Raw genomic sequence first — 25,283 nt, forward strand, 5'->3', positions numbered from 1 at the left:
GGACAAGTCTCAGTTGTCTCCGCTTCTGAGACTGTCAATCCGTGCATCTTATCATGTGACTTGTTGTGCATGACACCGCGGAGACTCACAGCATGTGGAGGCTCATGCTACTCTCCACGATCCAAACACAACTCACCACGGGCCACATTGAGAGCAAGAACCACTAATCGTGACCACAAGGAGGTTACCCCATGCGACTCTGCCCTCCCTAGCAACCGGGCCAATTTGGTTGCTTAGGAGACCTGGCTGGAGTCACTCAGCACACCCTGGATTCGAACTCGCTACTCCAGGGGTGATAGTCAGCGTCAATACTCACTGTGCTACCAAGGCCAGGTAACCTCGATTTTTAAAGAAAAGGAGAAATTAGTCCAAATAATTTTTTTAGATAATCAACATTGCCACAAATGCTGTCAATAGAGCTTAACTTCTATTGAACCCGGAATATTTCTTTAAGACTGTTTTGTACATATGATCCCTGTTCTTTTTCAGAAGTTCAGATTTCAGATTGATTTTCAGGAAGGTTCTTGAATATCTGCACTCTTCCTCCGATGTAGACGAAACACTATATTGAAATACTTGCACCGCTACTCAGCGAATTTAGCATCTGGTAATAAGAAGTTAAGTTTTAGTTTAACTGTGAGTTTGAAGTCAGAATTAAATTTGATGATAAAGAAATACATTGTGCAAACAAAACAAGGCACGCAACAACAATGAACAAATGACACTTACGACTCTTAAGACTCATGAATCATCGATTTATCAATCTGTGTTTTGCAAGACTAAAAATCAGTAGTTAAACAGTTATTAATATGACAACAATTAGCTAAATAATCACATTGGCAAGAGTTTTTGTGTAATAAAATGGTACTTCAATAAATAGTACAGTACAGTTCTAATAAGTTTGTTAAGTAGCAGTTAGAACCAATAATTGGGTAATGGGGAACTAAAAGAATCGTTAATGCAATGCCAGGCAAATCATTCAATTCCATACAATTCCCCTCTTTATGCACTAGTCTTGCATCCAAAACTCTCACCCTTGAGCTAATGTTGACGATGCAATATCTAAATGAGAATGCACTCATGTATATTTCATGAGCTTTCCTCAAATGGAGCCCTGCAGTCTTTTCAGGGTGTTGTTTGGGTGCCCCTGGTTTCTCTTATCTCTGTGATTAAAGTTGACTTCGATCATCGCCTTCGGCCCTGCATGGTTGCTTGGTATAATCATCTGTTTTCATCTATTTGCAACAGGCATGATCATCAAGAGGATTCTTCAGGCTTTGTGGCTGCCCTCGGTCAGCTGGGAGGGTGCTGGCTTTCTTGTCTACAATTAGCATGCGACTCAAAGACAGCTATGGTTCTTATCACCTGTATTGAGTTACACTGGCAAGTGAGGGTTTAAAGCATGGTCGTGTATAATTCAGAATTCAAAGGTGTGTAAAGTCTGCACCACAAAACGGAATTGAAAAAATTACAACATTCCTAAATTCTCCACCTCCTGCTGTTGATAGTTTCGCCCTAAACTTGTGCCATTGGTTGAGTCAATGTTGTTTCGGGCAGTCGGGCCACTCAAACAGAGCAATATTTGTGCTGCTTTCATTTTAATTGGCTCCCTTTCAAATTATAATTTTGTATTTGAATTGGCCACGCCCCACAGGACGTTGAATTTGACTGACAGGAATATAAATGAACTGCACTGCAACTTGTATGCAAACTGCATGCAAAAAATACATTCATTTCATCATTCATTACATCTAGATCACATTTTTTCCTCTACTGATATATTTCTCTACAGGGCAGTTACATGTAAATGTCAACCATACCCTGAAAAAAAAACGGTGATTTCAATCTTATTTCAATTCTTCATGCAGGCTTGATCATACAAATGTCTGAGAGTTTGAAGTCTGCAGGTTTCAAAGTGTTTTACATGGTTTCCTCTCATGTTGTGAGTGCTGCTTTCACAACCATAACAAATAGATGTGACATCCATAATGCCGGTTTTCCCCATTTATATGAAAATGACAATCATGAATATTACATGTAAATATTACATGTTCTTAGTAGGGCTGTCAATCGATTAAATGCAATTAATCGCATATAGAAATATTTGCTGTGAAAGCCCCCCAAATAACAATAATTCAATATACATGATCAGCCACAACATTAAAACCACCTGCCTAATATCGTGTAGGTCAGCCTCGTGCCGCCAAAACAGCACCAACCCGCATCTCAGAATAGTATTATTCGTATATAGCGTACAGAGTGGTTATCTGAGTTACCGTAGACTTTGACAGTTTGAACCATTCTCTGTTGACCTCTCTCATCAACAAGACGTTTCTGTGCACAGAACTGCCACTCACTGGATGTTTTTTGTTTTTGGCACCATTCGGAGTAAATTCTAGAGACTGTTGAGTGTGAAAAATCCCAAAAATACTCAAACCAGCCCGTCTGACACCAATGTTGTGGCTGATTGGTGTACCTGTGTATATATATATATATATATATATATATATATATATATATATATATATTCCGATAATTAAAATGCATTACATTATTGTGGCAGATGAGTACAGTATTGATAAGACAATACAAAATGCGGCTTTAGAATCCAATGTGATGTTTATGTGCATATTAATGAAAATAATCCAATTATTGGCCTACAGTTCACTCAGCAATCCATTTTGCAATTTAATTTGTCAGTCAGTCTGAGATTTATTATAATAGCTTGTCTAAGGACACGTCAATGTACCCCTGCACCAGATGGACGCTTTTGGAGTGTCTCGGTTCGGTTGCGTTGTGTCATAAACACAAAATTTTTAGGATGCTGTGTCAAGTTATACATAGTTTAATACTTAGAAAAACAAGCCTTGAGATCCTTAAGTTTGGATTTGCCCTCCATCAAGCTGTGTTTTGAATGCAAGAATGCATCTTCGTGCTGTGCTGTGTGCTGAAGGATTGGTTTGTTTTCTATATAAGCTGCGCATTGCCTATACAGCTGAAGTTTGGCTTACTGCCCCCTGGAGAAAAGAGGTGGTACTCCAAGCTTGAATTGCTCAGGAATCTTATTACAGTCCAGGGACATTAATTGCATTATATAATTAATTGCTTTAAATCGACAGCCCTAGTTCTTAGTAGTGCCAACCCTTCAACATTCTGTAGCTTCCGTTATTTTTGGTTTGTCTATTTCAATTTACAGATTTTTTACAAAGTGTGTAGTTTCCCAAAAACGTTTTGTCACGTTCGGAAAGCAAGCTCATTCCCTGATGTACGCTGGGAAAAAATGTGTCTAGACTGAAACTTTGCTGGTTTCTGAACTCTACCTACAGGGGTCGAGAATTATACATAAAAATTGTTTGATATAATGGCAATGAGTACTTTATATATGAAGGTAAATTTCATGTTTTCACTGCAAATGAATTGCCCTAAACTGAGTTCAATACTGTCAAAACAATAACACAGCAGTACTAAATGTCCACCACATTGTATGTAGATTGCACAAAAATCATATAGACATTGAATCTATTGACTATTAACTATAGGTGGCACTTCAAAAATGGCTTATTGATTTCATGTGTATTTTGATAATGTTTCTGGAAATACACTATATGTTGCGTGCCGTGATTGGTAGTAACGGGCTACATGTAATCTGGATTATGTAATCAGTATTATAAAAGTCCTTGTAATTAGATTAGATTGCATTTATAAATAATATAATCAGAGTACAATTAATTTTTATGGATTACATGATTACACATTAATCATGCATAGGTTGTAAACTGTTCATAATTTATTGATCCCTCTTAGTCTTCTTTTTAAATTCTAAATTGCACCTCCAGCCATAATTACACTAAAGTTTAGTTTAGTTTTCATGAATAGTTTTTGTACTCGGCTTCAAAAAGGCACATGAATGCGCTTTAGCAACAACTTTTTTGTTTTTCTTTTTTGTGATGATTTACAAATATAACTGGTCTGATCTGTTATCACGCATGGATGGCGTTTGAAATGCCAAAATTGCTGGAGCAAGAACATTTGTAGTGCCTTTTTTATTTTTACTCAGAAACAGACAACTGGCGAGTTAAACTAACATAAAAAATCATATCAGTTCTCATATTTTAGACAATTAAGTTAGTTTTCTTTAATGCATTTATGCAATATTGTCAAAATGGTACAAGTTTATTCTACTTAAATGCATGTCACAAAAACAAAACAAGGAGATCAGAAGTAATCCAAAAGCAATCAATTACATTATTTTAAAATTTAATCCAATAGATTACATTACTAACTAAATATTTTTGTTATGTAATTTGTAATCAGTATCAGATTACAATTCGGAAGTAATCTACTCAGCACTGGTTGTGTGTATGATATCATGTTATATGGGCAATTCATACCGAACAATTGATGATATAATTAAACATTTCAATGTAAATCATGTTTGGTACCTCAACACAAATTCAACAATTGATAATGATTGAATAATTGACATATTTACATTTACAACAACTAGTGTACTAAAAATCAATTTAAATAATATATCGCATCCCAGATTTGGCTGGTTAGTTTTTGCATTTAATTTGTTTCCATTCATTGCCCTTCAAAAGTAGCCATTTTGCAAGCAACATATAAATAACCAAAAAACGCATGATGTAGTTGTGATCCAAAAAGACCATCAGACATTGAGTTTCCAACACGTTCAAATATCAAAGTTTTCTCCTAATCAAATGGCTTGATCCTGGATTCCTAAATCTCAACTGGCCAATCTTACCAGCTTAAATGGTTTTTCCACTTGATCTAGACAAACAAAATGCCAGATGATGATTGGTTCCTCTTCTTTTTGTAGGCGGGGCTTATATCTATCAGCGAGGCTAGTGTCTGGGGAAATTGTCCCCGAAGCTCATCACCTTAAACCCAAACATATACTCTAATTTAGGAAAGAAAATGAAGGTATCAGTGTTTTTCCTTGACTGTGTCTTTCAGGGAATGAACTGCACACCCAGAGACTCCACGGATGTGATGCAGTTGCCAAGGTTACCATGGCAGGCAGCCGGGTATGAGAAATGTGAAGAAGGGTGACTTTACTCTCATACGCAAACACTTATTTTCTGGTCAGAGGTATATATATCAAGACTGTGCTCACACTTGTGCATTTTGTGTATTAAATGACCACTAATGCAAGAATAAAGATCTATAAACGAACTTGAACTGCATTTTTACATTTTTTTTAAGTAAATCTGCACGATTTGAGTTATCGATCAAGTCCATAGCACAAACTGTACAAAACATAATTTTAGGTGTCTTTAACTAGTATGTACTTAAGTATTTAATACAATGTATTTATAGCGTTGTTGCATCGTACCTTCTTTTGAAGTTCCTGCATTTAATTTCATCAGTAGTTACTGTTAACCTTACCCCTAAGCCAAAACATAACCCTACCCTAAACCTAAACCTTAACCATAATCTAAATGTACCCGTACCTTAACCTCAGTAGCAGAAATACGAATTTGGGATATTTACAAAATATGTAATTACACAATAAAAGCACTGTATTGTACTTGATGTATTTTTATGTTCGTACATAGTAGTTAAAGACACCTATTAAAGTGGGACACAACCCAGTCCTATACAAAGCACAACCTGTCCTCTGTTCTTAGTCATGTAAATTATACACTAGCAGAAGCTAATTGCAGTGTTGCATGTAGATGCTGTCAATGGCTTTTGGAAACATCAGTATTAATATTCAGTCCACATCTGGTATCCTGTTCTAGGCACTCAAAATGATGGTTCGCAAGTGACTCGACTCCCAACACATAATCAGCTCTGAGTTTCATAGAGTTTCATAGCTGCTCTACACATTAGATTCATGCAAGAGCCATTCAAGAGCCAACTGGAAAAGACAAGAGTTACTATTCTGACAGATTTTGTACATTACTAGGGCTGGGCGTTATGACGAGATCTACTGTGCAACTATGGGAATCTGTCAACCGACTGAGACTTTACAGGGCTGTTTTTTATTATCTGACATCGGGCTATTGTTTAAAATCAGCCAACAATCAGGGCAGATCATTTCTTGGCAGCTAAAAAGGCACAAATCATCATTCACAATTCAGTTCATCTGAGCTAAGAACATTCAAAAACTTCAGAAATCTTATCAGTTTAAAGTGAGCCTGACAAAAAGCTATTCAGAATTCAGTTAATGTGAATTAATAATGTGCTTTTTGTTTCAGTGTTTTATTAACTGAGTGTTTTATTAACTGAGACCAGTTACTCTTAAACATGGAATAGAAGTCAAGACATAGTATATAAAGTGATTATTTGAATTGCTTTTAAAGCTGGGTAAGTTACCAAAACAGTGGTGGTGGCATAGTGGGCTAATGCACATAACTGGTAAGCAGAAGGTTGCTGGTTCTATCCCCACAGCCACCACCATTGTGTCCTTGAGTAAGAAACTTAACTCCAGGTTGCTCCGGGGGGATTATCCCTGTAATAAGGGCACTGTAAGTCACTTTGGATAAAAGCATCTGCCAAATGCGTAAATGTAAATGTAAAACAGTAATCCACTACAAATTACTTCTCTGAAACTGTAATAAGAGTACTTTTCCAATTACTCCATGGAAAAAGTAATCACAATACAAATGACTTTGCTTTAAAGTTACTTTACACTTTATTGTCCGCTCAGTGATTTCAAAACAATGTCTATATTTCCTTGTTCGCTGTCGTTGGCTCAGAAACACAAACAGAGGTAAGCCTACATATGAACGTGATTTAAATGGTTTTCTATATTAATTATATTATTTTAGAAATATGTGTAACCCTAAAAATAAGTGATGTACTTCAAAGTAATTCACTTCAAAAGTCAGTAAATGTAATCTGATTACAGTCATTTAAAAAGTAATGCATTACACTGCCACTGACTACAAAAGTAATTAGACTACAGTAGCTAATTATTTGTAATCAGATTACACCGTGTTTTTTAGTCATTTGGAGGTAGCATGAAAGGCAGAACTGCCAAACTATTGGCATCGGCAGATGTTGTCCTAAATAATCATATATCGGAATCGGCACATTCATTGTATCAGTTCATCGCCATTTAAAATGGCTTTAAATGTGTATGATATTAGTACTTTTGTTTTTAACCCAAGTGTTAAATTATTTTAAGCTATTTTGGCATAGATTCCAGATTTACTGTAACATTAATTTGTGAATAATCATATATTTGTTGTTATTGTTTTGCCTTCATCAAGTTCCAAAAACAAAGACAATTTTCGTGATATTTTCATTTGTGAATATATAAAAAAAAACTTTGCCTAATGGTTCTTTTTTTTAATTAAATTACCATTAACATCACATAAAATGACCAATGCAATATAATATTTTTGGTCATATCACTAACCCACAGGCCAATACTGTGGCCATTGCTCACTGTGACTCAATAAGTTGAGAATGACAATCCTGTTTATTTTGCCAACTATGCACAAATACAGTATATGTTGAATCACTATTTAATATTTGCATTTAGCATTATTCTGCTTTTCACGACTGTACCAGAACAGATCTGTAACCAATTTTGCATCACGACCCAATAGTTAAGAATCACTTTGTATGTCATCAAATTCCCAGGGTAGGCTGCATGTTTTTGGCTTCAATAAGAAGCGGCATTGCCAGGCATATGTTCTCCTCCAGCGTCCTCACTCTTGAAACATGTGGGCACACGCTGGCATGAATCAGACTGAAAGAGCTGGCAACATCGACAAACTGCCAGCAGCACAACTGCAATTGTCATCCAGGGAGTTTCCACAGAAACACACTGGCAACATATTTCTGTTGTCGGCATCTGGAGATGCAAAATCTACTCACTGCATTCATGAGCAGGATATTTCAAATATTTCAAAGCAGGTTTTGATTCATAAACTTTCTATGGAAAGTACTGACTCTTTTTTTCTGCTCTGTGTGGTAGGGCTGGGCAGTATGACGGTGTACACCAAGAAACAGTAGAAATATGTCTGTTATTCTGTTTACATGGCGGTAAATGTGACTATTAGTGTGCAGGACTGTTTTACACTATTTAAAGTAACGTGAAATAATTTGAAAATACAGAGCAGGAATGTCTTCCAAACATTGCTGTCATCCAAAGAAGAGTTATTAACCGTTGCCAAGCAAGGTGTGTGTGTATTGACCCGTTTCAGTTTGCCAACGAGTCTGATGTGTGACCGGCAAGTACACTTGCCTGCTGGTACATCATTGTATATTTATCATTCATTCAGAAGTTCAAATGTTTCTGGATAGATTTGATATCATATGTTGTCATGCATACTGTATAAAAACTGTCTGTTGGAGCGTTGTTTAAGTTGTAAGTATTTTCCATATCAAATTGTGTGTAGATATGACTGTGTTTACATTTTAGTCTGGTGGATTGAATGAAGTCTGTGCTTATGAGGTGTTGTTTATTGACTTAAATTAGAATATACAAATTAAATATATATTATAGAGCTTTTTAATTTTATTCATGTGTTAAAATGTTCACGTTTCTCTATTGCAATTACACACTTTGTGCTTTACCATTTTAATTGTATTCGACTCATGTTATAAGTGTCATCAAAAAATGTTGCAGTAAAATGTCATTGTTTTATCCCTGTTCTTCCCTTTTATCATTGCTTGACTTGGCGAAATAAAGCCATTTCACTTGAGAGGCTTTTCCACTGCATGGTACAACTCAACTCGACTCGACTCAACTCGACTCAACTTCGACTCAACTTCGACTCAATTCCACTCAATTCGACTCGACTCTGCTCGCTTTTTGGGGGTTTTCCACTGTGGATAGTACCTGGTACCTGATACTACTTTTAGTACCACCTCGGTCGAGGTTCCAAGCGAGCCGAGCCGATACTAAATGTGATGTAAAAATCCTGCAGATCACTGATTGGTCAGGAAGAATCGGCACTAACGGCGTCACTGGATTTCCGACACGCGACATCAACCCGCTGTTTTTAAAGTTAGCAACAGCGATAACAGTATCATTTGTTCACGTGACTTTCGAATTGTGAAAAAAGAAATGGTTGTCCGCAAAAACCTCCGGTCACTAAACGAGGTGCAGATGGTCCACTCGTTAGCGATGAGTGAAACGAAAATGTGTTTCAGGAACTGTCTCAGCTGTTGGCCGCACACGGCTACCACCGGACCTACCAACAGTGTAGGGAAAAGTTCCAAAAACGTAAAAGTGACTACAGAACCATCAAGGAAAAGAGGAAGTGGTTCGACCAAATTGACGCTATCTAAACGGTGAGCAATGGGAGGGAGAGTGTCCTAGACTGGTGTTGATCCACGATGGAGGATGGTATGTTTTGTTGCGTTAACTCTATAGTCTGCTTGAAAGCTTCACTTTATTTAGTTGACCAGCTACTGGAAGCTGTTTCTAAAATAACAAGGTCAATTTAACTGTTACACTTATGTAAAATCACCATGCAACAACTGCTTTATGCAGCACAATGAGCTAGTAGCTAACAGCCAGCGGTCATGTTATTGTTTTGGTCAGTTTGTGTCGCGTTTAATATGATGTCATGGCAGTAGAGGCGGTGCAACTATGACGATCAACCTGTAATCCCACCCATGTTGAGTCGGCACTAAACTGCAATGGAAATACAAGCTCAGAAAAGTAAAGCGAGTAGAGTTGAGGCGAGTCGAACCGTAACGTGCAGTGGAAAAGTGCCATTAGAAGATGTAGCTTAACTGGAAGAGTAAATCTGGTAAGTAAACAGCAGTATCATTAATCAAGCTTTATAAATAGAAAACTAAAGTTTTGCAGACTTTTGCAGCATCCCACATCACAGAACACTGAAAGTATATCGGGTTTTGGTCATATCATTTCATGAGCCTCATCTGAAGCCATTTTAGAGTCAGAACTACCCATTTTATAATATTAGATTTGCTGTTTTAGCACTGATACTAGACTTATCATTCAATTGTTATGAATCATTTATCTCTTGTTTTGCATCCAAGTTCCAAAAAAAAAAAAAAGATAAGAGAGATATAAAAAAAAGTGCCTTTCATTTATAATGTATGTAATTCACTGGATTATCCAAAAATTGGCATTACCATGTGATCATTCAAATACAAACCATTTTGGTTGAATTTCCAGAATAATTCCCTAACTATATTGTAATGTATAATGTTACAGTGATATTTAAATTACTCAAACCATGATAAAAGCATTTGATCATGCAGTTCAGTCCAATTATATGCACCCAGTATCAAGTGGATGCTGTACTGCAAGTTATACAGTAACTAACCCTACTGTTCTGCTCTATGTTATATAATGTTTTGTGGTGGCATGTTTGTTTTCCATTCCTGTCTCCCAGTAATAGTGTGCCGGCTCTGAACACTCACCTTTTTTTAGCCTGAATATTCTGCTCAAGTTCCTAGAACAAATCAAAGGCAATACTCCTGCTCTATGTTGCAAATGTTTGAAGCTGTAGTTGAATATACTCTTATCTCTAGTCCCTCCAATCCCCTGTTGGGTAGAGTATTGTTTTCTTTTTCATTCTGTGGTCCTAAAAAAACTTCATTAAGGATTAAGCATATAACAGAAATGAAAGAAAACAAGAAAAACGCAGAGCTTCACAAATATGGCATCTTGAGTATTTTTTTAAACGTCTATATAAATATGCCTGTGACTCAGACTAGAACTTGACTATATATTTATGGCGTGACTCCAGAAAAGCGAAGAGTCTGGAATGTGTCTTATGTCTTATGTTGTTAATAATGGAGAAATCAGGTTGTCTTAAGGGTGCAATATGTCATATTTTTACTGTACTAAAATGACCATAATATGTCATTAGTGAATTAGGAAACGTGCTAAGTTGAAATACTGGGTTCTCCGGTAACAATGCTACAGCCTGTATATTCTACTTTGACGTTTCCATTCCGGGCCGGAATTTCCGTTTATGTTTTGGCCTGTGTGATCCCACCCACTGCCCAATCCCCAATAGTATTTCGACACCACCACGTACTGCATCCATGGAAGCCAGCAAACAAACTGGATCAGAGATAAAAGATTCTACCCGACCTAAAAAGCCTCGCCATCCATCTAAAAACCACCATGACCAGAGGCGTAGTAAAACAAGGATAAATATTGGAGATGCCTTTGAAAGATGGAGACAGCTTAAAGCCCAGAATTCCTTTAAAACGGCTGCTGAGTTGGCTAATTTTCTCCTTAAAAGGTAAGCATTGAGCGTCACCTAAAATGAGCTATCTAATTTATCTCGGCTACAACTAGGGGTGCACATTTTGAGTAAATTCAACATTTGAGTACTTCTATTCATACTCTGTGATTCAAGGCAGCGAGACACAGCCGGTGAAGTGATCCCGACTAATGTGGTGGAGCAGACGGGCCAAGGCTACCTCGGAAACAACCAGTGTGACAGAAAAATTACAACAAGCTTGACTCAGAATGGACAGTGATTACACTAATGAACTTTAATGAATACTGACGTCCAAATCGAGTAACATTTCTCATGCCCATCCCTAGCTACTTGCTACAGATTTTATTTATCTAATCTAATGTTATCCTTTCATCCGTTTTATTGTATTTTGAGACTGAATCAATGAATGTGGCGACCAGCATGAGCTTCGATCCTGGTGCTGGGCAGACAACTCTCCAATATTTTGAATTTGGACTGCAGTACCCATTGTCAATCTTACATATAGCACCTTTAAACATTTTTGGGCTCACAATTCCAATATCTATGCTCTTTGAACTTATTTTTCCTAAACATCCATAGACTGAATTGTTTGAGATATTAAAAGTTAAAATCTTCAGTTTAAAATTAAGGCTTGGGGGAATACCCACAATCCCTTACGCTTTTATTATTTATGTTTCCTTGGTCAAAGGAAACATAAAAAATCATCAAGGTTTTAGCTTTTTTGTTGTATTATGGGGTGGCTGTGGCTCAGTTGGTAGAGCGGGTTTGCTGCCAATCGCAGGGTTGGTGGTTCGATTCCTGGCCCACATGGACTCCACATGCCAAAGTGTCCTTGGGCCAGACACTGAACCCCAAGTTGCTCCCAATGGCAGGCTAGCACCTTGCATGGAAGCTCTGCTGTTATTGGTGCATGAATGGGTGATTGGGACACAGTGTAAAGCGCTTTGGTAACCTCTCTAAGGTTAAAAAAAGTGCTATATAAGTGCAGACCATTTATGTTTATTTGTTGCAAATAGTTGTGATCTGTGTCCCATTTGGTCAGTTTGGACCCTGTATCTCAGTTCTCCTTGTGCATGTGCAACTGAAGTACATATATGCATTCTGTGTCTATTTTATAGTTCACCTGGAATCAGTTATTGTACGTTATTGTATGATCTAAATTTGAGTCAATTATTAAAATGATTAAGTAGGAACAACTATATTTAAAAATCAAATCTGAATTTAGTCTTCTTGAATCTAGTTATCTTATCTTATATATTTAAGATAATTCTATATGAACTTAATTACACAAGTTACATTTACATTTACGCATTTGGCAGATGCTTTTATCCAAAGCGACTTACAGAGCACTTATTACAGGGACAATCCCCGGAGCAACCTGGAGTTAAGTGCCTTGCTCAAGGACACAATGGTGGTGGCTGTGGGGGTTGAACCAGCAACCTTCTGATTACCAGTTATGTGCTTTAGTCCACTATTCCACCACCACTCCGTGTTCAGTTAGGACAATTCTCAGAGTAGTATAACATAGATTTATATTTATATATACTGTATATATGACATGGTATGGGCTTGGTCTTGGCGGCTCTATACATGCAGCTGCTGCTACTTAATATGAGTAAATTTGCTGCTGCTGTTGCATGGAGCTCATGCGCTGCTGCTGCTGCTGCTGCTGCTGGTGACAGAGATGTGTGCTGCTTCTACTGAACAAAACATATAAATCCCCAAAACCATGTTAAAAGAAAATAAATGGACAAGACAAGCTAATAAGGTGATCCCTTCATCCAATTAGCAGATCTGACCACCAGATATGTGGGCTGCAGTGAGGTGGATTTCAGTCGTGTGTAGCTAGCAGTATATCCCTAGCGTGTGTTAAAAAAGTTTATCTAATTGATCTAGTTATTTGTTGTTGTTTTTTGACAGAAAATTTGCGCTGTTGCAATGTCGACCTGTAGATGCTGTAGTTGCGGCACCTGGACAGCACATTTGCAGATGTTTCCCCCTTGGCTTGAGCCAAGTTAGACAAGACTAGCATGGCACAAGCTGGCAGCACACCCTAGACAGTTTAGGCAACGACTAGCATGGCACAGCTGACAGCATACCCGAGCAACCACCTGAGCATCTCGCTCCGGCTTTGAAGAGTGCTGGTGTATGCTTCTGCATACAGAGACCCTTGAGTAGACATATTTGCTTCACTGCCGGCGAGCCATGACTCGTCATAGGTTATCCATCGACCGTTAGGGAGAGAGGGTTATAAAAGCAGGGAGAGTTCTGGTCTCTGGTCTGGAGACAAGTGGAGAGAGGGCAGAACTGTGTTAGTTTGGGTTAGGTAATAGGTGATCCTTATTAAAGTATAGGAGAAGTAAATAAGCGCTTGCAGTGTCATTAGGCTAATTTGCTCGGCCTTAAGATGCCACATCTGCGGCACCTAGACAGCACATTTGCACTGCTTGCAGTGTCGTAAGAGGTTTAGTTGTTCGGCCTAAAGATATTGCAGTTCTGACACCTGAACAGCACGTTGTGCTCAGCAGGCCAAGTAGATGACAAGCATAATGAATCATGATAGGACACCACTGATTATGAATTAAGAAGTGTAAGCCACAGAGGGAAAATGCTTCTATTTAATAACTTATACTAAACGGTAGGTGCGATCATGCCTCAGACCCTGTTGGATATTGGTATGAATCTGTTGCTGCATTACAAGAGCGGTGTCTTTCAAGCTTATAATGCTTGTCATGCGTGAGTGACCCTAGGTGAAACATACCGATTAATGCAAATTGTATGTACGCCTAACTAAAATGACTGACGGGTGAATGCTGACCGTGCAAATAAAGTTAAAATGTCAACAGGATCTTATGACATAACTGGTTGTTTAAAATGCCAAAGCATGCAAAATACAGCCTTACGTCCAGCAAGGGAAGACTTTAGACAGACACTGAAAAGGTGGAATAGAAGCTGCATCTAAAACAGTGATTCTCAACCGGCAGGGGGTGGGAACCCACTAAGGTAACACTCCCTTTAACATCTTGCTTTAATGAAGAATATGCAGTTCTAGACGTTCTGGAGTTTAGTAGTTTTGATCTATTGTCAATAGTAGTTTCTTTCATTAAAACATGAAAAGAGGCTTGTCATTATTACAGTAGAGAGAGAAAATATCTTATAATTATAAATAATACCCTACATGGAAGGCCTTAGAATATTTTCTCATGACAGTGGGGGGCCTTGAAGTTATTGAAGGATTCATTCTGGTAAATGTTCAAACAGATTAATGGTATTCAGTGGGCATGCATGTATTTATACATCAATTACGTTGCAACAACTGAGATGGCCAGTATGCTTTCAAATATAAAATATGCATATATGACAAGTTTAAAGCTGCTCTGAAGCTGTCATTATTTATGCAAAACCAGCGTACAAACATACACCTGCTGTGCCAGGGGAATGTCACTTCCATTTTGTTTTAGCATTTTGTAGCACTTAAATGTTGTTAAGAGTGTATCACAGTGTAAAACATGTCATTTCCTGTCGCCAGCAGGTGGCGCTATGGCTACAACTGAATATTGGCATACAGAAGTGTTCAGGTCGGGACTCTTGAAAATATGTGAAGTTTGGAGCAGATTGGACATTGTGTGTTTGAGTTACAACAACTTTCTGTTTCATTGTGAAATATCGAAATATGCAAGGCCGCCATGGACACGCCGTTCAAAGAACACTCAAAAGCTTCACAATTTAGCATCGCAAAGGCATTTAGGTTAGACGGACCAAATAGGATGTTGATCTGATTTAATCTCTAGAAGATTACGATAAAGTATGAGGCCTGGATATGGCAAAAACTGAGCAAAGATTGAAGAAATAAATCACAATGGCTGACTTCCTGTTGGGTTTAGGATAAGGTTCTAAGATACTTTTTTGTACGTATTGACATGTTACATATGCCTACAGATTTTCTTACATATAGGTGAAATGTGGCATGAGGGCTGCTTTGTTGAAATTTTGTAGGTGGCTCTATCCAGCCATTTTGCCCAAATTAATACTAAAACCAGTATCAGGTGTAAATGTTCCCCACTTTTTAGATGTGTGCAAAGTTTTATGAGTTTTCGAGCATGTTTAGGTCTCAGAAATGTGACTCATTTCATATCAAAATTTGTCAGGCTGTTACGGACACGCCCTTCAACGAAAACTCAAAAGCTTCTCAATTTAACATCACCAAGGCATTTAGATTACAATAACCAAATATGAAGTAGATCTGATGAAATCTCTAGGAGGATTTCGTTAAAGTATGAGGCCTGGAAATAGCAAAAACTGAGCAAAAATGTAAGAGAAAAATCGAAATAACTGACTTCCTGTTTTAGTTTAGGGCATGGGTCCAAGAGACTTTTTTGTAGGTATTGGCATGTTACACTTTTTTTACCGATTTTGTCACAAATTGGTTGTAATTAATTGACATTTGGTTAGTGACCAAGAAATAATGTAGAATCTTATATTTTTATTTTATTTTTCTTAAATAGTAGATGATGTCGTCCTCTAATAACTAAACAGATGTTTAAAAAGTGTAAAAATGAAAGACAAAGGCAATGGAAGAAGGTCAAGCCTAGCACATACCAGCACATGGACTTGGATAAGCACTTAAGCTAGTATGGACAAAGTTGGTAACAACAGTGTGTCCTGGGACAGAAAGACTTTTTACAATACCCAGGGTATTGCAGGGTCATATTTCGCTGCAAAAAAATACAAATAAATAAAAATACAAATTATTATATACACACTGGTGGCCAAAAGTTTGGAATAATGTACAGATTTTGCTGTTTTGGAAGGAAATTGGTACTTTAATTCACCAAAGTGGCATTCAACTGATAACAATGTATAATCAGGACATTACTGATGTAAAAAAACATCACCATCACTATTTGAAAAAAAGTCATGTTTGATCAAATCTAGACAGCAGCATCATTCCAACACCTTATCTTTGAGTAATCATGATAAATTGGTAATTTGGTGCTAGAAAATCTCTTGCCATTATATCAAACACAGTTGAAAGATGTTTGGTTCATTAACTGAAGCTGAACATTGTCTTTGTGTTTGAGTTGCCAGAGTCTGCAATAGACTAGCATGTCATAAGGTCAATATTAGGTCATAAATGACAAAAAAAAAGAAACAGCTTTCTCTAGAAACCTGTCAGTCAATCATTGTTTTGAGGAATGAAGGCTATACAATGCTTGAAAAGATTTAATTCAAAGGGGTAACTACAGTCTTCAAAGACAAAGGACAACTGTCTCTAACAAGAACAGAAAGAGATGTGGAAGACCAGATGTACAACTAAACAAGAGGAGAAGTACATCAGAGTCTCTAGTTTGAGAAATAGACGCCTCACACGTCCTCCGCTGACAGCTTCATTGAATTCTACCCGCTCAACACCAGTTTCATGTACAACAGTGAAAAGAAGACTCTGGAGGCCTTATGGGAAGAATTGCAAAGAAAAAGCCACTTTTGAAACATAAAAACAAAAAGAAAAGGTTCGAGTGGACAGAGAAACACAGACATTGGACAACAGATAATTGGAAAAGAGTGTTATGGATCTAAACCCCATTGAGCTTTTGTGGGATCAGCTAGACTGTAAGGTGTGTGAGAAGTGCCCGACAAGACAGTCACATCTATGGCAAGTGCTACAGGAAGTGTGGGGTGAAAGGTCACCTGAGTATCTGGACAATCTGACCGCTAGAATAACAAGGATCTGCAAAGCTGTCATTGCTGCACGTGGAGGATTTTGTGATGAGAACTCTTTGAAGTTTAATTCACATTGTAATAGTAATTTTTCACATTATTAATGTCCTGAATATACTTTGTAATCAGTTGACGCCACTTTGGTGATTAACAATTCATATTCCTTCCATAAGAGCAAAATCTGTACATTATTCCATACTTTTGGCCACCAGTATGTGTGTGTGTGTGTATATATATATATATCCTATTTTAGGATCGTTTAAGATCTTTTTTTTCAATGTCACATAATTTTCATGACATTTAAACTCCAATGGGCTCACCCTCTCTTAACCAAACTATTCATTTGTCTTTCTGTTTAACGTTCTGCATCCGTCCTCCTCGCTTCTCTTCTCCTCTGATGGAGGTGAATCTCTCTAAAAGGCACTTAAAGTATTTATCTGCCCTGCCTGCCTAGTGCTGTGCTTGAGAACCTTTTACTTTGATATTGAAACTGACCTGAAAGAGTTGTGCTGGAAAATTGCATCCATTTATATTCGTCCTCAACCGCACAGGTCATTTAACAGTGTGCTGGTCATTTCATATTAGAATAAATGCATCTGTTTCTATAAGAATGACTGGATCTAGAGCACAACCTGAGGTTATTTTTTACATTTACTTCATCCAAAAATGAAGGTCTTACTGGGTTATATTTTTCTCTGAAATTACATGAATGAGTAAATTAATGACAAGATTTTCCTTTTTGGGTGAACTATTCCTTCAGAACTCGTTGTGTGTGAGAATGTGAGAACAAAATAACACAGGCACCACATGAAAAAGAAAGTTGACTTTGATGTAATTAAGCCACAATTACAATCGCAGCTGCAAAGAAGAGTCACAAGAGGTTGATTGCCTAGATCGGCGATATGTGCATTTTCAGAAGCAAATGTTAAAATAACACAGAGTTACACAGAGTTACACAGAGGCCAGACAGTCCGAGCCTTTGCAGGTGCATTGGTCACACAAACTGCAAAATGACTTGCGAATTGCAGTGAGTTCAAAACGTTTGAGACCACAGTGAATATCTGGGACTCAAAGTCTGGAAATAACCCTGGAAATAAAGACCAGGTTTAAGGATTTTGCAGGATTTCAAATGTTTTGAGAAACGTTATGATGTAAAATATTGTTGAGAATATTCATCAAAAACTGTAATCCACAACAAAATACCAATTACTTTGCTTAACGTTTACATTTACGTACACTTCATGAACATGTTTTAATCTATTCTACATATAATAATATTTTTTGGAAATATGTGTAACTCAAGTAAAGTACTTAAAAGTAATTAACTTAACTGAAAGTCAGTAACTGTAATGTGATTAAAATAATTTCAAATGTAATGTAACTAATTAGATTAACAGTAGCTAACTACTTTATACTAGTGTTGTCAAAACCACCGGTACCCCGGTACCAAGTCGGTACTCAAACAAAACATTATTTACCCACGCAGAGGCGGAACTTTTGAACGCTCACAACAAGCAAAAGATGACGGCAAGCAAAGCTGCTGCGGAGTCTCAACTGAATCATGTCGAAATGAAAAGTGGAAAAAGCCAGGTAATTTGAGGCTGATGAAAAGGGAAACATCATAGATCAGCAAAAACCTATTTGTAAACGCTGCTTTCGCAATTTTCTGACGAAAGGAGGGAACACATCAAACTTAATAAAGACAGACACACGGATTTATTCAAGCAAATAAAGCAGGTGAGTTTAAAAGCATTTACATTAGGGCTGAAATGTTTAGTCGACATTATCGACATCGTCGAAAATACAAAATTGACGAGAAAAATGTTCGTTCGTTGACGCGTGAGAGCAGCAGTTCACGCCTGATGGAGGAAGAATTACACAGATCAGTCCAGATGCACTCGAAACTTTCACAGTTTATTTTATGTAGTATTAGGGAATGATTTAAAAAAGTACATTCAGAAGCATGTACCGTTGTGGAATAGGCGGAGGCGGAGCTCTTTAATGGAAACATCCCGGCGTTACATCTTGCAGTCAAATGTAATGCGTTATTGCTTTATTAAAGTTCAAATAATACAGAAGCAGGTCATGCTAATAACTTTAAACTCAGAAACTAGCATTTCTCTGTGTGGTCGGTGCCTCTTCTATAAGTTGTGCGAATGTCCCAACGTAAGGGGAGAGACTGAAACTGCTGAGAGAGACTCTGCCTCCGGGAACTCATCCCTCGCGCGGACGCTAAATGCAGCTAGATTAGAAGGCGATTGCTTGTGACTTATTTCATCATAATTACTATATATCTATATATATATATATGTCACAATGCATTTCTTATCGTGAAGAAGAATGTCAATATGCAGCTTTATTAATAAGAGAGCACTTTGCACATTAGTTTGGAAATTGTTTTTTATTCATTCTATTGTAAGCTTGTTTATTTAGGATTTGTTTTTTTAGTACTTGGTAAAAACTTAAATTAAAAGTTACAAAAGTTAAATTAAAGTGTTGCTCAATGGCATATTTGTGTTCTTAGTTCTGCTGCTAATATTTTGTAGACTTTGTTATTAAAAGAGAGTTGTTTAGTAACCTGTTTTTGTGTTTTGCTTAGGTACCGAAAATGGTATCGAGTACCATGAAATTTCACTGGTATTGGTACCGACCACTGAAATTTTGGTACCCTGACAAAACAACTTTGTACACTCAAAAAATATTTTTGCAAATTTTATGATTTACACATTTTAATTTCATTAAAAAAAAAAATCCATTAAAATGAACTGTGCAATGCTTTAAAAAAATATTCATTAAAATTTAACTTTTTTATTTTATTAAAGATATCTCAATTCAATTTAATGGAATTTTCTTATGAAATTGAAATGCAAAAATCTATCTAAAGAGTGAATCAGACCCAACACTGAAACTGAATAAGAAATGTGCACGATTCAGCACTATTTCTAGGTCACTAATCAAATAAAGTTGAAGTCAAATAAACGTGATCACTGCTATGATACATGCTTCTATGTAAACTATACGCTATGAGCACCAGGATGAAATCAGACCACTACAATGTTTGACAATAGGAAGCAGAGGGTGTGAAACGCATTATAGATTTCCAGCCCCTTCATCTGAGGAAGAACTGGATGCTATTCTCTTTGAAGAATAGTGGAATATCCTACTGCAAATACTTCAAGATTTCACAAAGGACTAAAGGTGTTCTGAAGGCAAATAGTGAGCTGACTTATATTCAGTGTGATAAGCACACAAACGATGAAAAAGTGTGCTTTATCATGAAGCGCTCTATAATAACATTTTGTAGCATTGTTGTCAAGTGCTGTCAGGGGGATAGAAGAACACAATAAAGCCGACCGTGTCAGTGAGGTGAACTGGGTTTTCAATTCGAGTCCCCGGATGAATTTCTATGAGAAGCAATGTACCGCCTGCTTTATTTCTTTCTTTCTTTCTTTCTGGTTATTTACCGCTTTTAGAAATGTAAAAAGTCTATAGATATTTCAATCAAAGCTAGTACGGATTAAACTGGCACATATGTTACCTGTCCAGGAGCGGGTCTAGACTGGGCCTAGTCGCCATCACAATTAGAAGAATGCTAATAAACCGCTTAGATTTGCATGTGCTCTCGGTCAAACTAAGAGAACAAGAGATGCTTTGCAAATACAGAGAAGTCCAAAAGCTCCATTAATAGCCATTATGAGTCACTAAATCATAATTAAGAACTAAAAAGACCATTTAAATGGGGTACATTTTGACTTTAATCTTCAAATAACAAAATAGTCATATTTATGGGATACTAAGTCATAATTATGAGATTAAAACCACTAGGTTACACCCCATTTTAAAGACATCTCCACCCACCTATGGTTTGAGACTTCAAACCTCAACAGGACTGATATTGAAACAGAGAAGGCAGAAAGGAGGGGTCGAGATTTACCTGACATTGATTTCATTTCAGGGTTAATGGTCCCAAAAACAGTGTCTGTCTCAGATGAGAGAGTGTAAAGCAGCCAGAGTAAATATGACCTGACAGCACTCTCCTCTGTACTGTCATTCATGTCAGAGAAGCTAACTGCATATACTCTCTACCTCGAGACGAAGAAGCCTACTGGCCGATTTAACAAGACCCACCTAGATGTGTACTCGCTGCTCCCGTGACCCTCGCCAAATACACTTTTTGGCAATCAGTCTGCCATTTTATCCGTTTACTCTGTGGCACCTGTTGAACAGATGCTAATGTATCTCACATACACATTAATTAAACAGGCTTTTTTTTTTTTTTTGCTACTGTACCTTTAAGCATTTCAATCTAATGCTTTAATGACAGACTTTTGTCTTTAAGTAATACAAATATTAATATTCTGGGTGGTTGCCAGGGCATTTTCTATGGTTGCTACACTGTTCCAGGTGGTTGCTTTGCGGTTGCTAGGGTGTTGTGGGTGGCTCCAGAGCATGTGTGTGTTTATTGCATGTATGGAATTAATCCTATAACGCCGCCTGTATCAAATTTGATATGCTATTTTCTCTAGCCTGTGCATCATTAACATAATAAAAAATATTTCTGAAAATCCTGTCGTCTGCATTGTACTAGATGTCTGCTGCCACCTGGTGGACGTTTCTTGGAATTTCTTGATGGAAAATTATTTATTTTTTTAATTCAAAATATGCCAACTTTTGTATCGCATGTACTCATTTTTATTTAATTTTTGGTGAAATGACTAATGACTATATTATTACTGATATTTTAAAATGAGTATTTGCTCAAAATAAGCAGCTTGTGCTTGGTTCAAATTTTGTATATTATTGTTATTATATTATATTATTGAAAATTCTGACATATATATTTAAATTATATATTTAAAGTGTGAACTAATATTTCTGTGTATTTTCATATATGCACTCTGCTCTGTTATTATGAAGATTTAATTATTTTACATTACAAGCTATTATGATGTCATCTTACCATAAGATGAAAGTGAATGGTGACTGAAGCTAAAATTGTGCCTAACATCAAAAGGGGGACATACTATATACTTCAATGCAGCTTTTCTGAAAATATGATTTGTAATAATTAAAAAACTATTAAATTTGACAAATGTAAAATAGATGCATTTGAACCCCAATGTTTACTGCCAAAACCCAGATACACTAGTACCAAGTCACTCAAGTCAGAAAGGACCAGTGCATCCCATTACATCTGTGATGACACAAATGGCAGAGCAGTAAGCCGATACACCCTGGAACTTGTGATAAACAGGGAAGGATCTCATTGGAGTTATGTTGTGGCATGCATGGCTGATCCATAATGCTCTGCTTGCGCTGAAGGCACCATCACATTTACATGTACACTGATGGGTATTAAGCTGAAAAACACAATCAAGAGCAGGGAGTGTAAATGATGATGACTCCAGGCATTTTCTCATGCTTATCATGAAATGCGAGGACAACACTGAAAGCATGAAGCCTCCATTAACAAATTATATGACATGTGTCTTGTACATATTATGCAATGACATGCATTTTTATGTCTGTTTCTGGTTGATAACAAGACAGATTTACTGAATTACAAAATAATTAACTATGCATTCATTTCTCAAGGAAGAACAATATCGCTAATTAACTAGATTTTAAAAAATTCTAAAGAAGTGTTGAGGATGCTTGCTAGGGTGTTGCTATGGTTACTACGGTGTTCTGTGTGGTTGCTATGTGGTTGCAAGGGTGCTGTGGGTGGCTGACAGGATGTTGCTATGCAGTAACTAGGATGCTGTAGGTAGTTACCAGGTCTCTGCTGTGGGTGCTAGGATGTTATATACGGTTGCTAGGGCATTGCTAGACAGTCGCTAGGGTATTCTGAGTGGTTGCTAGGGTGTTCTGGGTGGTTGCCAGGGCATATCTATGGTTGCTAGACTGTTCTGGTTGGTTGCCATGCAGATGCTAGGGTGTTGTGGGTGGTTGCCAGGACAATGCTATGTAGTTGCTAAGGTTTTGTATGTGGTTGCCAGGATGATGCTATGTAGTTGCCAGGGTGTTGTGGGTGGTTGCTAGGACAATGCTATGTAGTTGCTAGGGTGTTGTAGGTGGCTGGCAGGACAATGCTATGTAGTTGCTAGTGTTTTGTGGGTGGTTGCCAGGACAATGCTATAAAGCTTGCTAGGGAATAGCTAGTGAGTCATTACTATGTGGTTGCTAGGGTGTTCTGGGTGGTTGCCAGGGCATATCTGTGATTGCCAGACTGTTCTGATTGGCTGCCATGCGGTTGCTATGGTGTTGTTGGTGGCTGCCAGGACAACACTATGTAGTTTCTAGGGTTTTGTGGATGGTTGCCAGGACGATGCTATGTAGTTGCTAAGGTGTTGTAGGTGGCTGCTAGGACAACACCATGTAGTTGCTAGGGTCATGTGGGTGGCTGCCAGGATGATGCTAAAGTAGTTGCTAGGAGTTTGTGTGTGGTTTCCAGGACGATGCTATGTAGATGCCAGGGTGTTGTGGGTGGCTGCCTGGACAACACCATGTAGTTGTAAGGGTGTTGTGGGTGGCTGCCAGGACAACACCATGTAGTTGTAAGGGTGTTGTGGGTGGCTGCCAGGACAACGCTATGTAGTTGCTAGGGTTTTGTGTGTGGTTGCCAGGATGATGCTATGTAGATGCTAGGGTGTTGTAGATGGTTGCTAGGACAATGCCATGTAGTTGCTAGGGTTTTATGGGTGGTTGCCAGGACAATGCTATGTAGTTGCTAGGGTTTTGAGGTTGCCAGCATGATGCTATGTAGTTACTAGTGTTTTGTGGGTGCTTTCCATGATGATGATATATAGCTGCTAGGGTGTTGTGGGTGGTTGCCAGGACAATTCTATGTAGTTGCTAGGGTGTTATGGTTAGTTTCCAGGGCGTAGTTGTGCCATTGCTAGGGTGATGTGGGTGGATGCCAAGGCATTTTTATAGTTGCTTGGCTGTTCTGGGTGGTTGGCAGGGCATTTTTTAAGGTTGATAGACTGTTCTGGGTGGTTGCTATATGATTGCTAGGGTGTTTTGGGAGGCTGCAAGGACATTGCTATGGTTGCCAGGGTGTTCTGGGTGGTTGCCAGGGCATATCGGTGGTTGCTAGGGTTTTGTTTGTGGTTGCCATGGCATTTTCAATGGTTGCTAGACTGTTCTTGCTGGTTGCTATGTGGTTTCTAGGGTGTTGTACGTATTTGGCAGGGCGTTGCAGCGCTATTCTGAGTGTTGTGAGTAGTTGAAAGAGTATGTTATAGGTGGCTAGCCAGAACGTGTTTGTTTTTAATGTTTTTAATTAAAATGTGTTCATCCAACAGCCAACAAAAAACAAGAGTATATAGTTGGCTATTCGCAATATGATACAGCAAGACCAAAGATATAGAAGACAAAGAAACAACCTTATTTTATTTCAGACTATTGAATTATGGTAGTCTGCACCAAAGTGATCTTCACTCTGTAAAGTGTGAACAGAATGCACAATGACACTGCAGTGCCTTTGCTCCGATTTAAAACTTTCCATTGAGGTTTGAGAGAAAAAGCCCAAAGAACAGAGACAACTAGACAAAAGACAGGACAATTAGAGATGAAATAATGAAGCAGGTTTTATAGTAGACAGGAACTCAAGTCTGTTTTGATAATAAGAGTTACAAAAGAAACTCTGAGTCATACAACCTTTATTCAAATAATAAATGTTCAAAAATAGATATGTGCATGCATGACGAGAATCATACTGATCACTCTATGGTGTGTCTTCTATTTAATGTCATTTATATTGTAATTGTTTTCCCAAAAAACATATGTACAATTCCAATCCGACTACTGAGACTGAAACACTCTTCAGAAGAGGTCTCACAAATGTCTCACACTGTGCTCAGATTTGGCACAAAAAAAACATTTATCAGATCATAATAGAGCATTTGCTCACTCACTTCTACACAGCACTGTCACAATGGTTCATTCCTTTAAGATTTCATCACATATTTCTTCTCACATAGCAAGCATTGCCCATCTGCCCTGGCATCTGCTAGATGCAGAAAGAACTTTGTGCACTTTAAAGCTCTGTAGACTGATTGCAGTCTCTTTAATGTTGCATGAAATGCGCTCCCTAAAATGCCTTCCACCTGGAAGATGTACTGCCATCAGATGTTCAAATCTGGAGTTCTGACCTTCACTGTATTGATTGGCATCGACAAGAAGACTTTTAGTAAAAGAGCCAAAGGGCAGTGACCGTACAATCAACCAAATGGCATTGAATCACATGCACCTTGCAGGTGACAGTTGACATTGTCTATGTTCGAAATGGCATACTGTTCAAGCTATTTCTGAAGTATACAGTATGTATAATGTGCATAGTAAGTGCATTTTCTGTATGCAAAGAAT

This window comes from Xyrauchen texanus, chromosome 45, assembly GCF_025860055.1.
Source record: "Xyrauchen texanus isolate HMW12.3.18 chromosome 45, RBS_HiC_50CHRs, whole genome shotgun sequence".
Classification (NCBI taxonomy): Eukaryota; Metazoa; Chordata; class Actinopteri; order Cypriniformes; family Catostomidae; genus Xyrauchen; species Xyrauchen texanus.